At 39.4% G+C, this 14957-nt stretch overlaps 1 long non-coding RNA gene across 1 annotated transcript in view; it reads left to right on the forward strand.

Annotated features, from left to right (window-relative positions):
- The first annotated feature begins 4239 nt into the window (after positions 1-4239).
- The window catches only part of LOC142071781 (uncharacterized), a 134973-nt gene continuing 124255 nt past the window's right edge, over positions 4240-14957 (forward strand). The window contains exon 1 of the long non-coding RNA XR_012667975.1: positions 4240-4380. This is a non-coding gene — a long non-coding RNA (uncharacterized LOC142071781). The remainder of the gene's footprint in view (positions 4381-14957) is intronic.

Genomic DNA, 14957 nt, shown 5'->3' on the forward strand with positions numbered 1-14957 from the left:
ATTGAGTTGTAAGACTTAGTTTCTCTCTATACAATGCCGGAGATAAAAAAATCATGGCATGTGTTCAATAGTGGCTACTGAATGTGGGTGACCCAGTCTTAGGGTTACTAGTCTGAGACAGTATAGTTTGTGTCTATACTGTGGGAGTGTACGGGCCTTTTTAAGGCTGGTAGGGGAAGCCTATGGGTCCATAACTATTGTGATGAGTTATCCCCCAGAATGCAACCTGGATACAGCTTAGCCCTCTGTCTGACCAATCAGGGTTCCCTTTCACACTGACGTTGTGGCAGGCTGCAAAGCCCTCCAAGCTTGCACTCACACCAACATCCACAGGCAGGGACCACACCCAGCTGTGTTCGTGGCTCTGGCCAGCCACTTGTGAACCAACAATAGAGAGACTACAGCAAAATGCTCCCCACCCTATTACCCAGTTTCTCCCTTCCTCAATGTGGAGAGGAATATGCACAAAATCTTTAACTGAGCTGAGATTTTTCCCAAACTACACTCAAACCACACTGTTGTAGGTAAAATATAAAACAGATAGATAGATTTTAAGTGATATGAAACAGATAAAAGTAGATTACTTAGCAAATAAAACACAATCTAAGCTTAATATACTACAAGGGATTTGAATCAAACAGTGTCTTGTCTCACCCTATTGGACAGAATAAACAATACATGAAAGTTTTCTACACAGACAGGCTTCCTTCTTTCCTGCCTGGGAACAGCACTTCCCCCAGTTCAGTCTTTGTTCGTCAGGTGTTTCCAGAATTAAGCAGTGTCTCACCCAGTTAAATAGTACAAGAAGGTTAGCTTTTGTACACACAGGTAGGCTTCCCTCTTTCCTGCCTAGGGGCCCCCCTTCTCTAGTTTAGTCATTGTTCCTTGGGTGTTTTCCGGTGATCTCTTGTGTGGGGAGTGTCACTTCCCCCTTGCTATATCTTCTTCCCACTTGCTGGAAAGCTCTTCTGCTGTGACCAAGGTCAAATGGTTCCCGTTGTGTAGTGCTATGTCTGAGAGGTTTCTATTGTACACAATTCCTGGGGTAATCCTTGTGAGTGTGTATATTTCCTCAATAGACCATCAACATTGTTTGGCCTTTTTATTGTTGTACCTGAAAGGCTGCTTGTGGGTGTTCCCAACCTCACAACATGTTTCAGTAGCACATACATAGCCAAACTTCATATACAATGATAGCACATACAACCTAACAGGATATAAATGTTCAACAGATTATGACTTTTAGAATATCTCACAAGGCATACTTTGTACAAAACATATAATTATATCACATGGTGAATATGGAGTGTAGGGTGTCTTTTTGGGGGCACAGAATATCACAACTACCTCATTCTAAGGTTTTCTTCCAGGATTGTAGTTCAGGGACATGAAATAAACTCCATCTGTCTGTGATTTGGGGGTTGGAATGGGAACTGTTAGTTAGTTTTGAACTTTGCCACAGCATCCTCTGAAATTAGGGGAAAGATTTGGGAAAAGAAACTCTGAGAGGAGGAAGACTACATGTTGGACCAGAACTCCACATGTGTAGTAGCTGTTTCGTTTGCTTCGGAGGCCATCAGTGAGGGTTTCAATTAATTCCAAATGTGGTGGTGGTGCTGCTTTGTGAGAACATTCGTATTCTGAACTCCTAGAACCACTTACAGTTATGATATGGTAAAACTTATTTTTAGTCACCAGCAACCTTAGCTTGATTTGAACTAGTGACCTAAAGGTAAGAGCCTCTAGCTCCAGTCCTTTGACTCTGAACTATTCTGAGATTTTTCTCCCCTGCCCACCGTCTGGCAACTGAAGGAGTTTTTCTCCTTTGAAATGAGATGTTTATCAGTCTTGTAAAGCTCAATGTGACTAGCTCCATGCATAACATCTACAAGTTCTTTGCTATGTGCACAGGGCACTATTTTTTAAAAAGGTTTAGGTTAGTTTTGTGACTGATAATGTGTGGCAACAACTACACCTCACAAGAGAAGCTTCTTGATTGTGAGCAATATGTTTCTCTTTGAGCTGACACATATACAGTGCTTCATAAAAGAATTTAATATTCTTTCAAGATTTGATAAGAATTATTGAAAGGTGAAGGATATGGCTATCTGCTTTCTGAAACTTTGGGTGCTCTTTATTAAATTCATGAGAGATAATGCTGTGTTCCTGATAACCTATGTTAGCATTTGTTCCAAAGTTTAATTTCCTAATGAATTCTGAGAACATCAAGAAAAGGCTGAACAACTGGAATAATTTCCTTTCAGAGCACTGTCACCTATAGCTCTATGTCTGGGCCAGTGTGTGGCAGTGATGCTACCACTTTCCATAGGGGGTAGTGTGGAACCACCCTTCCCCAGGAGGAGCATTAGAGAAATTGTGCCTCAAGTAGGCACAATCTTTCTGGAGCTGCTCTGCTTAGGGGATAAAGAATGTGCTCAAACTAGTAAGGTGTGCAGTGCTAGCCTGCTCCATGGAATGGTGGTGGAAAGCACACCATTTACATCTGATACCAGGGACAGAGAGCTGGAGGGAGCAATCCTGGTGTTCCCCAGAAGGTGAAGGGGTGGAAAGTTCCTTGTTCGCCTTTGTGTATCCTTCATAGCCAAGTAAGTACTGCTTCTAATCCAGCCTTAAAATTATATCTACATAACTATAGTCCTAATGGCAGTTTAGGATCCATTAGTAACTGGCTACAGCCTTTTCTACTGAGCCTTTTCTTTTTTTTTCTATGATGTTAAGAGCATTCAGTACCTTATGTAGTAGTTGAGAGTGCTCAGAATCTTGCAGGACTGGGCCCTGGGCATATGTCTACACTGCAGCTGGGAGTATGCCTCCCAGCCTGGGTAGGCAGACTTGCACTAGCTCAGATCAAGTCAGCGCCCTAAAAAGGTGCATCACTGGCGGTGGCTTGTACCCCCCTGACACCCTGGGTCTGAGCTTGGGTGGCTAGTCCAAGTTTCCACTGGTGCTGCAACACCCACGCTACTATTTTTAGTGGGCTAGCTCAAGCTGAGTGGGTCTGTCTACCCAGGCTCGGAGACCCACTCCCCGCTGCAGTGTAGACTTATCTTAGGTGACTAAGTCTGGTTGAAAATTAAAACTTGTTCAATCTTGGGGGAATCCTGGATATCTTATGAATATTATGGCTCTTTCATATATGTAAGACTTTAAAACTGGACTTCATGGTTCGGTGAAGTGTAATGCTGATGTCTATCAACCAGTGACTTAGAGGAACAATTCTGAAGTTCTAATAATACCAAAAAAGGATACTTCCAAATGAAATTGGAGCCTATCCGTGTGTGTGTGTATGATAATAAGGAATAGTGGGACTGGTTTGTAAATGCTTAGTGAAGCCAAATAAAGCCCAAATTATCAACATTTGACTGGTTTTGTTGAAAATATACTACTTTATTTCATCAAATGAGGAACTGCTGGATGTCTTTTTTTGTTTTACACCTTAATAGAATTTAAAGTATATTAGACAAAGATCTCTTCTTCTAGGAGTCTTTCTAGTGAATTTTCATTCTTTTAAATTGTCATACATCTCACCACCTCATAAATGATTCACAGGGTGCCCAGAGGTGTAGTTAAGGAAGGCAAACTGATGTTATGAATGCATGTTTGTTTAAAGCTCTATTAATAATGAATGGGCTCCCCGTAGGGTACAGGATACAATACTTCAAGCTAATGAATGGAGACATTAAACTTGGGTCTGCTTTTACTTAGATAATGTATTTTGTTTGTCCCTTTTCACAGATCTTTTTGAACAATGCCAAAGAAAAGATCTGATTCTGTAGCCTCTTACTCATTCGAGTAGTCCTATTCCAAGTAAATGGGATTAAATTAACACTTTAGTTAGTAAATGGTATAAATCTTCCAGCATATCATGTTTAACTCTGGAAGGTGCTTGCACAAATCAGTGACTTGTGCTTCTTTGATCCTGGGGTTCTCTGGGTGCTGGTTCAGTCCTCAGTGTGGTCTACACTGAGGGGCGGGGGTCGACCTAAGATACGCAACTTCAGCTACGCGAATAGTGTAGCTGAAGTCGGCGTATCTTAGGTCGACTTACCTGGCCGTGAGGACGGCAACGAGTTGACCGCTGCCGCTCCCCTGTCGACTCCGCTTCCGCCTCTCTCGAGCTGGAGTCCCGGAGTCGACAGGGCGCTTGTTCGGGGATCGATTTATCGTGTCTAGATGAGACACGATAAATCGATCCCTGATAGATTGATCACCACCCGCCGATCCAGCGGGTGGTGAAGACCTGCCCTAAACACAACTAGTTTTGAAGGCTGCTAACAGCCCTAAGGGGACATTCCAACAGCCAGCAATTTCAGTGGTTTAGAAGAGGATTCTCCAGTGGCTGCACCTATGGGGTTTAGGGTAGGTTCTGGGCTCCCATTTTTTTCAAATTTTCAGAAATGTCACGCACTTGATGAATTCCTCTTGGCTTTCCTTATGAAACATTTCAGTTCTACCATTACAAATTTTGTATTTGTAGTTTCCTCTCCCACATGCAACTGCATGGAGATTTATGTTGAGGTTTTCAGCCATCCTGTTAATGTTTCTGAAGTCTTTCCTCTATGCAAGCCCTACTTTTTTTTTTCCTGAGGGGTTCAATATCTTCCTTCATAAAGTCCAGCTTCTGCCTTAATGCTTAACATTTTGAAAAGCTCTTTCTAGGATCTGTTTATCAATGATATTCTTAAAAGCAGCTGCTTCAATCTATTTATTGTTAACTAGGGTTTTATTTGTGACTTCTACAGATATTCAGTGCTTCAGTTAACATTAATCTTCAATTCCTCAAACTCTGCTTTATTAATGCTGTGAAGAAACCTGGCCTAATAGATTATCTGATAAAAACTAAAAACAAAACTAGTTTACTAAACTTTAAGATGTTAATACTGATCTATTTTTATCAGATAGTATTTGGACACAAGTGAAGAACTGATGCATTTCTTGGGGGTATATAATGTTTTTTTGTGTTTTTCAGTTTGCATTCAGATACATGATTCCCAGTCATGTATCCATAATGGCTTTTATTCTAATGCAGCTTTTGAGTTACGTAACAGGAACCATAATATAATGCTGCAGAGCACTTGTTCTAATATAATTCAGCATTATTTTAATTTGTCACAGAGAGGATAGTCTTTTGGGGTCTAATCCAGATGTTGCTGAGGAGCTCCTACAAATTGCTGATCATCTTCAGCACCCTAAAAGAAACATTTGGCACATTACAGGACTGGGCCTTTGGTGCATTGGGAGAGGGTGGGCATTCTAGGCTTAAGCAGCCCATGGAAGAGGGTTCTCAAATCAGAATAGGAGAAATACCCACAAGATGCATTTTAGAAAAATGGCTAGTGAGAGGTGCAATCTAAAGAAGTGTGAATAGTTGGAAGAAAGCAGAATGATTACCACAGTGGAAGCAGAACCATCTCTCCAACATAAGGCATTCCATGACAACAGTAGCTAACTAATGAGACAGGTTATACTGTATATGAAAGAGACTGCTGCAGCCTTTTCTTTCTCCCTCTTAGCTGTCAGAAAGCACGTCGTGGATACTTTGTATCCGAAGATAGTATCGTAAAAAATAATGACCGAAACAAACATTAGAATGGAAAGCTCAAAATATAACTAGAGTCAAATAGAGTAAAATATAGAGAACAGTAATATTGTATAGGAAACTCTTGGAAGTATAACATGTAATTAGATATGAGTTTAGAGATTAGATGTAGGAATTTAGATAATTTAAAGACCTAGCAATAGATTAGTAGGGGAAGCATACATCTTGTAAATTTGAAAGTTATAATTACATGATTTATTATTTTATATGTTAAAATCTAAACAACGATTTTCAAGACTAGCACTACAGCAAAGCAATAGAGGAACCAGACATGAATTCAGAATGGATAAATTCCATATATTTTCTTTTACCTGGCTAAGGTTTAAGGATGAGGGACAATGGCAGGGAAAGGGGAGAGGAAGGAACCTCCCTCTGAAGGTTCACTGATTTATGAAATTTTTGGAAAGAACTGTATAAAAATACCAAGCAGAAGAAGTGTCAGAAAAACCAGAAGGCAGGGACAATCTGATTTGGAATGATCTTACTTTAGAACAAGGAATTCCAGAAGACATCATATTAAAAACCTAGAGTAGCTACTTAATAAGTAATATTTTTCACTTAAGTACTTGTCATCTAAGGATATCAAATCACTTTACAAGATCAGTATATTTCAGAGACAGATGTGAGCATATAGTTCCACCATCCCTACATAACTACAATGTCTACCCTGATTATTGCAGTACGCACAAGGCCCGTCTGAGGAATTTGGGAAGGTTAATGAAATGATTCTTTGGGACCCGCCAAACGTCATTAACTCTGTGTGTGTGCACATGGACACGCATGTACAGGAGGGGAATTTTCAGGTCCCGCTGCAGGAGAAGTGGTGCTAGTGGAATCCATGTATATTAATGTTTTGCATGAGGCTTTTATTAAAATAAGCTTCGGATCTGGGCATGTTGGAAGGCTGTTTGTGCATTGTGGTGAATTTTAATGCCTTATAAAATAAAATTACTTATTGGCCATAAAAACACTCCTTTGCACTACTTTACATTTTAAAAAAAACTTGTTTTATAGATGAGGGATGAAAGACAAAAGAGCTAAATGGCTTAACCAAGTCCAAAATGGGAGTTGGTGTCAGAGCAGGTTTAGAATAATACCTGCTCTGACACACACTCCCATGGTAGCCTTTTCTGATTTGCCCCTTCAGGTGGCTAGAGGTAATCCTGTCTCCTCAGAAGAGAAGCTTACTGGGGTTCAGGCATCTGGGTGGAAGGGAGTTTTCATCAAGGCTGTCAACAGCTCCCTCAGTAGTATGTCCCTAACAGCAGTGAACTCGCATGGGACCCTGCTAAAGGTCAAGGAGCTTGTGTTCCTGGTGTTCACTGACCCTTAAGACCATATCATAAATCATAGAAGGGAGGACAATGAATGATTATTTTTTTAATGCAAAATGACTGACTTACTTTCAAGCCTGATACTAGGTTTACATACTTATGTATTGTTTTTACATTTTCAAGCTATCTTTTCAATGAAACGGGCTAGAAGCTTGCTTTTTTTTTTTTTTTTTTAAATGAAAACTGACATTTGCTGTGGTATTTCCAAATCCCTCACATCACGTAGAGCCAGTAGTAATGGGATTAGTGAGTCTGCCTGTGCTGCTATGACTTTTTATGTGACCTTTGGGTGAAATTCATGTGCAAAGGTCTAGCACAAGGCCTATGAACCAGCTGAGCCCTATTTAAGACCTATTTTGGTTCTGGTCCTAACCAGAGTGGGGAACTCTACTCTTCCTGAGAACATGCTAGCTGAAAGGAACAGTAGCAAATGCTACTGACAGGAAACTGAATTTTAAGCAAATATTTCAGACAAAGTGCATTAGAAATTTGTAATCGGGTTTTCTCCAGAAATCTGATTCAAAGGCTTATACTAATGCAATCAGGGAATAGGAACATGACCTCTGCATCCAATCACAAGAGCTCTGATTGTGAATACACAAAGCAGTATGCAGGATAAACAGTTTGTAAGCAATATGTAAGCTGAAATATATATATACACATAAAACATTCGTGGAATAATTCTGAAAAGCAAACTACTGGAAATCATGGCATTTGTGGAAAATTTGTAAGGTGAATAAAGAGCTAAATATGATTAAGTTGTTCCCTCTGAACAATAAATATCATTATTCTCCTGTTACAAATAGGAAGCAGAGAAAGATGATGTGACACCAGGGTCACACAGCAAATAAATGACCAAGCCAGGACTAGAACTAATGTCTTGACTCCCGGTCCCTTGCTTTAATCTCTAGACACACTGCATTTGTAGGAAGCTAATTAGAAGATGCATGCTATCATTACACACTATAAATCTAATAACATTATTGATGTCTAGGCCTAGTGATAAGTATATGTTGTTTTTAAGATCCTGAATTTATCTTTCAGTTAATCATATAGAAAGATCCGTGGATTTAAGTAGTATCTGCTTTCCACTTCTCCTTTGTTATTACTCTTGTAAGAAGACTATTCATAACCCTTTAACAATCCACTACATCACAGGTGGCCTTCATATAAAAGAAACAGAAAAGGTGCAGAAAACTGCACCATTCAGTTACTTGGGGAATCGGTCTCCTATTCTTTTTTTAAGAATAAAGATGTTTTCTCTGCCTTTCTGTATAACTATGAAATGCTCTCAAAGGGAGTGGGAAGGATGGATGCTTAAAGACCATTTGCATTTGTGTCAAATATAAAAATGAAGTGAAGTAAACTAAAGTGAAGATAGTCAGACCCATTTATGCTCAATTTCTTTACATGCAGTAGATTATATATACAAGAGATGACTGAAGGCAGAAATAGAAGCAACTGGAATAAATATTTCTAAAAGGATTTCATAATAAGTGTGAGTTCCAATTGCTAACTTATCCCAGGAAAGCTTGAGAGACATGCTGCCAAGCTTACTTCCATTGCTAAAATGCATATTTTCACTCTTGATTTGTACTTCTGCTTGCATGTGTTTTGCTTGCATATCTCTTTTTTTTAAAATCAAGATTGTATTGACTAAGCTTTGAACTTACAAACATGAGCACATAAATAAGGATTAAAAATACATCAGAGTATGCAGTTATTCTGGCCATACCTTCTTTTGTCCTGTGCTTGCTCCTTACACTAAAAGGGTATTGTAGTGCTGCTACACTGACTTTATGCCACCCAAGAGTCACGCTAGAACAGAAGAATCTCCAGCTGCCAGATTTATGACCTCTTTGTGCTTGTGTAGTCATTCAGAGAGACTGTATTGGGGCCATGGGCTGATCCATAACTCCTAAAGAAAAGGAAACAAGAGACTTGAGGGTTTAATAATTCAATTTTATTTTTAGTGTGTCCCAGACAAATCTTATAATAATAAATGGAGAAGTTTAAATAAAGTTCACCTATCAAAGGTAGTGATAGGCACTATTTAATGCCCCTAAGAACAGTCTCATCAGAGGCCAAGTACTGAGTGGAGGTGAAGCTCAGATTACTTTGATAAAACCCCTCTTGTGTATTTTTTCCTGCCTCATCCATAATCTTTACTTCATCTTCTTCCTGCAGCCATGTCTCTTCCCCCCTTTTTCCTTTTCAACCATGTATTACCTTCTCTCTCCCTCCCTGAATGTTCTCTTCTAAATCCAGCACCCTTATTTTAATTTCCAGCTGCTAGGTATTCCCCTAGATACAGTGCACTCTAATACTGTATTACAACTCCTTGCCACTTGCGGCACTCATCCAGATAAATCTATTGCACATTTTGCTATATGTGAATTAGAGAGATTCCTTCAGGAATAGGGTGTTAGGAAATGGTTAAAACCCACAATTTAACCACCAGGCCAACAAACACAAGAAGGAAAGCGAGGAGAAAAGCATCTGTATCAAAAAAGGAAACCAAACTACTAGGTACACCGAAGGAAGATATCCAAGTATCAGATAGCAACGGTTAATTGGATGGGCTGGTTTGGAGGTTACATTGTGAGTAGCCAACTGTTGTGTAGAGAAACCATTAAATAACAGTGACTCAATATAGCAAAAGCTGCAAAATAAAAATAGGCCAGAGTAAACTACTGTGAAGATACGCGGGCATTAAACACATAGTGGACAAAACTGTTTGGAAACATCAGTCACTGAGATTACCAGAGCTGAAACTGTGTAAACTGCACTAGTCAGCTTTGGGCTCCCTTCCTTACTACTTTCTTTGGCTCCTCACCACATGCTTGTTTTTGTTTGTTTGCCTTCTATCATGCTGGTTCCTATATATGGAAATATTCCCTGTCCTCATCTACCAAACATCCACCTTAGAATCCACTTCTTCAGTCAGTTCCTTCTATTCCTCATTAATAATTTCCATACACTCTCTTCTGAATGGTTGTCCTGTATCCAGTCCCATGCTTGCTTTTTGACCCAGCTGAGAGTAAAGACTGCTCCTGGCAAATGTTTCTAGTCACTTAAAAAGGAGCTAGGAAGAGGTGGACCCATGACTTTGCCTGTTGTGTGCTGTTTAGGGTAGCTGACCAACTGCAGAAGGGATCACATACACTGTAATCCCCTGAATGGATTTATTCACCTTGCACTCCAGGAAGTGGGGGGAAAGACTGATTATTATGTAATATCTATCTAGCATCAGCCATAGCCTGGGGTTGCTTATCAGGAGGTTGTTAATATGCAGGAAAAAAAGATTGGGAAGCCAGGCAAGAGTGAATGTGGGGATTGTGCAGCAGCTGTGAGGGCAATGGGGTTCAGACACACTTTTCTACTACTGCTAGGATGGAGTGGATGTTGATGATGGGAGTGGAGATGAAGGTATAGAGAGTGCACCTTTGCACCTTATGTCGTTACATCTGTGCAAAATGGGAGTAAAGCACTAACATTATGATTTGTCATTCATTTTTACACATGCATGAAATGACTGCACAAGGCAAAGGAGAATCAGGCCATTTGTGGGGCAAATCTGACAAGGCCTTGCTGTAACATTCCTTACTAGTAATACATGTGATTAATATTATAGTTACATTTAAAGACCCTAACTGGGATCAAGACACACTTGCACAGCCACAGCACTGGTCCTTTATCCGTCACCACACTCGCTATTTGTCCTCCACACCCAACAGTATAGAATCTGCATGGAGCAGTTAGGTATTTAGACACCACAGTGATGAGTATTGTGTAAACACTGGGATTAGAGTTTGCATGGCTTTTCAGCAGAAGCAGAAAGCCACAGCACAAGATGATACATAGAATCTTCCCTGTTCCCTCTGCAGATTTCCTGTGTATTTTCATTCTGCCACACAATGAAAGGTGGCAGAAGCAGTTAACCAAATGTTAGCTTAACATCTAAAGAAAAAAGCCTACTTCATTAAATGTGTCAGGGTCCTCAGTATGTCTCTAGTGTACAATTAGCAAACGGGTATTCTGTGGCTTATTTAATACTGAGTGCTATTATTTTATTTCCTTCTTATCGAGGTTGCTGAACTGCACTTGTTACCTAACAGATGACTGCACCAATAAATGGATGTGAAATATAATTTGTGATGGCACAAAGTAATGAAATACGGAAGTTGTAATTTCCCAATTTACAGAACATACACGGAATTCAAATCAGAATTTAAAGGTTTTGCGTCCTTTTTTTCAAAAGCAAAAATTGATCAAGAGATTGAAGTTTATTAGTCAACAAGAAACAAATGCAGCTTTTTTCCTCTCCAGTTTTGCATTCCTGTCAAAATCAGCATCTGTCTCCCAGTTAGTTGTTGTAAAATCTCCTGGCAAATGCACCAATATGTTGAACATGGTTCTAAATTAACAAACAGCATATGTCCAAAGTGTGGTGCAATTTACTCTACAGTTCTTTGGTGCTCTCTATCTCTCACAGTTTAACAGGCTCACTATGGTGTCCTTAAATTGCAATTAAAGCCAGTTTTCTATACTGGGTCTTTTTTATTTTTCATTGTATATAAGTGTTAAGCTTTCCCTCATAAACATAGCAAGAGGAGATGTGGCATAAAATGAGCCTAGTATACAAAAGGTATAGCATTTTTGTTAATCCTTCAAACTGTTGGATGATCAAATAACAGTTTTGTTGGTGCATGGGGAAAGAAAAGATTTGGTAATAAAGTAGACCATTGCACGTGAATAAACTTTCAATGTGGGCTCTTAGTACTAGATAAATTAATAAAGCGATATTAATTGTTCAATGGGAACAACAGAAAAGTCAACAGAAATAACTGATTCCTTTAACATACTTTTTCAACTTAGCAAAATGTGTGAAATTGTAGGGCTAAAATGGATAGAGGAGTGGAGAGGATACATGGCATTTGTTCTTTCCTGGGCGGGTAAAATAGGCCATCATTTTACAGCTGGCTTATTCTCTAAAGCAGGAGAGTTTATACAATGACATCTGATAGGATGGTCTCACTACCTATATAAAGTATCCTTGTCTGAATACTGCTAAGCTCTTAACGTCAGTGATACCTTGTGGCACAAATTCCACATTTGAAGTGTGTGTGTGGAATAAAAAAGTAATCAGCTGGAAACATGCAACTTTTTTTAGTTTCATTGGATGTCCCCTTATTATTGTATCATCAAATGGTAAATAAGAGCATTGAGTTAATTTTTAATATGCCATGCAATAATTTATATGTCCCATGTCTCTAAACTAAACAGGCCTCTGTTGGGTTTTTTTTCTCACTTCCAATGTAAATTTCTCCATGTCTTTCGCTGTTTTTCTTCTCCCTCGCTAGACCTTTCTGTATTTCTGCTGTACTATATTCTTTCTAAAAAAGGATGACCAGAAATGAACATGTTGGGTGCAGCTGAGGGGTTACCATAGTACCATTACAATATTTTCAGTAACACCTCCTAACTTCTTGCTTGCTTTTTACCATTGTTTTGCACTGAACATAATTTTTCATTGAGCTGTCCATGGTGATGTCCAGATCTCTTCCCTGGTTACAGTTAAATTAGTATCCAGTGAGTAATGTATATGAACAGTTCTGAATTATTCCTTCTGAAGTGCATTGCACTGCATTTGTCAACACTGAATTTAATTTTTCATCATGTCCAATTTGCTAGCTTTGTTAACTGCTGCTGGAGTTCCTCATTGTCTTGAATAGTCAAGACTGAAGAAAACTATTTTGTATCATCTGCAAATTTGGCCATACCACTGTTGGCTACCTTTTACAGATCATTGATGAGAGGTCCTTGCTAAACTTTTGCCAGGGTAAAAATTGACCTACTTCTGTTTTTGTTTTTTAATATAATTTCTAATCTATACTGCACTTTATCTACTAAATTGCTTCAATAAACTCTTCAGTTCAAGGGCTTTTTGAACTTCCAAATTAATTCTATCTGCCAGCTTTCTTTTTCTTACTATTTTGTTGACAAGCTCAAAGAATTCTGCCTCATTGGAGAACACTTGTTTTCTTTTACAGAAGCCATCTTGGTTTAACCCCATGCTATCTTAGTCTTCTAGCTGCTTAATAAATTCTGTCATTTAATTACCAATGTAACCAGTGTCCCTTGTACTACGGGAAGGCTAACTGGTCCATAATTCCCAGGATTACCCTTAACCCCACAATTTTTGCTGCCCTCTAACCTTCCAGGATAGTAGGTGATTACAATGAGAGACTGAATGGGGCAATGGTGGTAGAATCTCCTTCCTTAGAAGTTTTTAAGGTCAGGCTTGACAAAGCCCTGGCTGGGATGATTTAATTGGGGATTGGTCCTGCTTTGAGCAGGGGGTTGGACTAGATGACCTCCTGAGGTCCCTTCCAACCCTGATATTCTATGATTCTATGAATTCTTGAGCTGGTGTAAATGGTCATAGCATCATCAAAGTCAATCTCTTTTAGCAGCTCAGCCACTTCATTCTTAAATTATCTCAGAGCCCTTGAATGTGCTAGTGATCTGTTGCTGTTTAGCATATTGATCTATTCTAGTAACTCCTTGTCATAACCATAAGGGTAGCCTAAAATTCCTCCTTACCTGTAAGAGGTTAAGAAGCTCAAATAACCTGGTTGGCACCTGACCAAAGGAACCAATGGGGACAAAAGATACTTTCAAATCTGGGGTTGGGGGAGAGGCTTTGTTTTGGGTTCTTTGTTTCTGTGGTCATTCGCTCTTGGGACTAAGAGGGACTGGACATCAATTCATGTCCTCCAAACCATTCTTAACCAGTCTCTCATATTACAAAAATTGTAAGTACAGCCAGGCAAGGCGTATTAGTTTATCTTTGTTTTCCCTTTGCTGGAGGTTGGTTTATCCCTGTTTTATTGTAACTTTGAAACTAAGGCTAGAGGGGGTTCCTCTGTGTTTTGTGCATCTTTTGTTACCCTGTAAATATATCTTCCAACCTGATTTTACAGAGGGGATTTTTACCTTTCCTTTTTTTTTAAATAAAATTCTTCTTTTAAAAACTGATTTTATTCAGTGTCCAAAGATCCAGGGATTTGGGTCTGTGTTCACTTTGTAACCAGTTGGTTAGGATATTATTCTCAAGCCTCCCCAGGAAAGGGGGTGTAAGGGCTTGGAGGTATATTTTGGGGGAACAGGAACTCCAGGTGGTCCTTTCCCTAATTCTTTGTCTAAATCACTTGGTGGTGGCAGCATACTGTTCAAGAACAAGGTGAAATTTGTGCCTTTGGAAAGTTTTTAACCTAAGCTGGTAAAAATAAGCTTAGGGGGTTCTTGCATGCAGGTCCCCACGTCTGTACCCCAAAGTTCAGAGTGGGGAAGGAACTCTGACACTCGTCTAGAACTGCAGTCTGATTCTCCATCACTGACAATATTTAAATCAAGATTGGATGGCTTTTTTTCTAAAAGATCTGCTCCAGGAATTATTTTGGGGAAGTTCTATGGCCTGCATTAAACAGGAGGTCAAACTAGATGACCACAATGATCTCCTTCTGGCCGCGGACTCTATGAATCTTTATTACCTGAAAAAGAGTATGTGTAAGACAGGTATTAGATTGCCCCAGTGTCCTCATTGGTAAAAACTGGTGCAGAAGTCATGTAGTGCTTCTGCAATGTCCTTTTTCTCTTAATTTCTCTACTCTCTGGCAGCCCACTACCCCTACTAATCATTCCACTGTCTTCCTGCTTTGAGTTTCTTTTAACTTTGCCAAACTTGAACTGCTTAGGCTGAAAATTCATGCTAGTTGTGTCTCCTGGCTGATTTTTTTTTGTTAAACTTTCAGCTACATGGTTTCGCCATTTCAAAAAGTAGGAAAAAATAGTCCTGTGGGAAAATACTATGTGATCATGCAATTAAAGACTGTATCATGACTCGTAAGCACAAGAGGGTTGAATTAAGATTGTATAGACAACTTTAATTCAGGCATTTCCTAATGTCTGAGTGCTTGGCTTTGCAACTTATTGTAGGT

Source organism: Caretta caretta, chromosome 4 (assembly GCF_965140235.1).
Source record: "Caretta caretta isolate rCarCar2 chromosome 4, rCarCar1.hap1, whole genome shotgun sequence".
Lineage (NCBI taxonomy): Eukaryota > Metazoa > Chordata > Testudines > Cheloniidae > Caretta > Caretta caretta.